Below are 3,209 nucleotides of genomic sequence, written 5' to 3' on the forward strand. Positions count from 1 at the left end.
CGTTGTAGATTCAGAAACCAAACACCTCCAAAGATGAGGATTACACCCACTTCCCCTGGGGGAGCATGTGGTCTGCTTTTCTCAATGCCTGTCTAGGGGCTAGCAGTAGGGCTGAGCCCGCTTTACGACACTCTACTTGTTGGTTCCCGTGCGAAGGTGCCTGTCATCTCGACAGCCGTCCCGCAGGGATTGTCACTTCTATATGAGACCCCGAGGACTTGGTGATTCATCTAGACAGCTGCCGAGGGAGAACTGGAACCCTTTATTAGCCCCTGTGCCCCGGCTGTCCCCTCTGGGATCGTTGGGCCCTCTTGCATGTTCAGAGTCTGAAATTAATGATCACTTTGGCAGAGATTAATGCTTGTGTCTACCCAATGCTCCCACCCCATTTTTCCTGGATGGAGACAGGTAAGACATAGTCTGTCTTCCTACTCCATCAAATAGCAGTAGGAAGTACTCCATCATGGTCAACAATGCAGTGTTCTCTCATGGCCCCCTCTCAGGCCAGTTTCCTGGGTTTCAGAAGCTATATGATTGGTTGTATCACATAGGCAGTAGATGGTCGGGTTCCTTACTGGGTAGCAGGTATAAGAGCCAGTCCATAAGTTGCCTTGTTCCCACTTTCTCTCTGCTTCACATCAGCAAGTCTCCAGAAAGCAGCTGTTTCTAGAGCTCAAGTTCCTGCATGGGGTTCTCAACTTAGAGCCAAGCCATCACCAACTCATGATGGCCAGGCAGTGAGAGTATGAAATAAACTGTGTTATATTCTGACACAGCTTGGGGCTGTTTGTTACCACAGTGTAACCCAATCTATCCTGACTGATAACGCTGGTCACATGGGTCAAGGAAGCCCTGATTGGGACATTTGCAAACAAAGGACCAAGAAAGTTCATTTCTTTGGGCAAATGAAGAAACCGGTGTGAAGTTCTAGTGAAGAAGGAAACAGATGCAGAGGGGGAATCAAGAAGAGGGAAGGGCAAAGCCTTAGAGTTGATAGTTCCAGTTCCTTCGGCCAATTTCCATCTCGGTCCTTACTGTGCCTTGGTTGTCCCTAAGAATATTCCTTATTGTTTAAAGTAGTTTAAGTTGGATTTCTGTCCCCTTACAAATGGAAAAGCCCTACTTTGTACATTCCATTTTGCAGAAGAAGTCACCGAAGCCCAGATAATGGACAGGCCAAGCCTGGATGCTCAAGGCTCCTTGAGACATGGCCCAATGCACTTTCCCCTCCTGCAGCCAGAGGGCGCGGACTGGGTACTGGAGGGATGCTGGGAGCTCAGCTGGCTCCTGAGCCAAAAAGAATCACAGAATTTGCAGTAAAAGACACCAAACTATAGAAAAGCCTAGAATATCAAGATGCTGAAAGACTGAATCATAGGATAATTCCCCCCAAACATTTTGTTTTCCTTTCCCCCCCACCCCCGAATACTTAAATCATAGCAGGAAGCTTCAAAAAGTTCGGGGGGAGGGGGGGACACCTTTTCCCATGAATTCTTTGAAGTCTCCTGTCTATCCTTGTCTTAGTCTCCTAGTGTCGCTATAACAAAATACTCCAAGTGAATGGCTTTAATGAATTTTGTCAGTGTGGGAGGCCAGAAGTCCAAATTCAGGTGCTGGCTGTCAGGCAAGATGCTTTCTGACCCTTTATAGAGGGAAATCCTTGTTTCTTTCAATTTAGGCTCCTTGGTTCCTTAATGGCCTCCATGTGAGATCAGTCTTTCTATTGGTGCTTTTTTGCTTCTGTGCCTAATCTGCTCTCTTTAGGTCTCTAAAGGCTTAACTCCTTACATCTGCTGCAGCCTCATTAAAATAACAGAGATCCCAATGGGATGAATAATTGTTTCTAGGCATTGTTGTTGTTAGGTGCCATCATGCCAGTTCCCACCTGCATTGACCTCGTGCATAACAGAAGGAAACACTGCCCTGTCCTGCGCCACCCTCATGATTGTGCCTGTGCTGGAGCACACTGTTACAGGCACTGTGCCAATCCATCTCCTTGAGGCCCTTTCTCTTTCTTGCTGCTCCTCTGCTTTATCGAACATGTCCTTTCCCAGAGACTGGTCTCTCCTGAGAACATGTAAGACAAAATCTCACCATCCTTCCCTCTAAGGAGCACTCTGGCTGTACTTCTTCCAAGACACATCGGTTTGTCCTTTTAAAAGTCCAGAGTACTTGCCATATTCCTCTCTAGCACCACAATTCAAATGCACGAAATAAGATGATTAAAATAATAATCAACTTGGTTAAAATGGAAATCCACTTGAGAGAAGAGAAATCAGAAGTAGAGTGAGGGGTGAACTATTGGGAAGAGGGGCCCGTGGTGTGAGACTTAAACAGTTGAATACAAAGTTGGCGATGTGAAATGGGCTTACATCCACAAATACAGCGGTTAGGATTCCCAGTACGTACTTTGTAGGAGGCCACAACTTGATCCACAGCAATGATCACAATTCTGCAAACTGAAATAGTTTAGAAAAATAAAACAAAGAAAGGAAAAATCCATGAAATCTCATCACTCAAAAAGAAAGTCTAATAATATGCTAGGTTTCTTAATCCAGAAATTTCTTCATCTCTATACTTATCACTGTGTATTAATTGATTCAATGGTACATACATGGGATCATACTATATTTGAGCATGTAGTTATGAAAATTTACTTTTTTCATTTAACAATATGTCACCACTAGTTTCTAGGTCATTTTTAATGGTTCTGCGGCTAGTGGTTATGTGGCTGCTAAACCACAAGATCAGCTGTTCGAAACCACTAGCCATTCCGAGGGAGAAAAATGAGGCTTTCTGAACCCTCAGGTCTAGTTAAAAGGAAGCCCAGTCAAGAGTCTGATGACGAGTGCATTGGAAATTAAAGACCAGGAGGAAGTGAGAAGATCATGATGTGTAATTCTCTCATTTCAGGCTTTTGACTGATAGCCGAGTCTTCTTTGGTTCCCCAAACTACAATTTCCCAGTAAATAGCAGTAGTTTGTTTTCTTTCATTGTCTGAGGAGTGGAATCCAGTGCTCTAATAGTATGTGTTACGTCATTTATGATTCTGGTAGAGTAAGAGTTTTTCATTCTGCTTAGTGAGTGCGACAGAATAACATTTATTTGACACACTTATTTTGTAAACTGCCAGTTTATTGGATGGAGGGGAGGGTATTCTTCTGAATCCTTTTCACTTGATCGGGATGAGTTTTCCAGCTAGACAGTTA

This window comes from Echinops telfairi, unplaced genomic scaffold, assembly GCF_000313985.2.
Source record: "Echinops telfairi isolate 266 unplaced genomic scaffold, ASM31398v2 ScPeMD7_7475;HRSCAF=8513, whole genome shotgun sequence".
Lineage (NCBI taxonomy): Eukaryota > Metazoa > Chordata > Mammalia > Afrosoricida > Tenrecidae > Echinops > Echinops telfairi.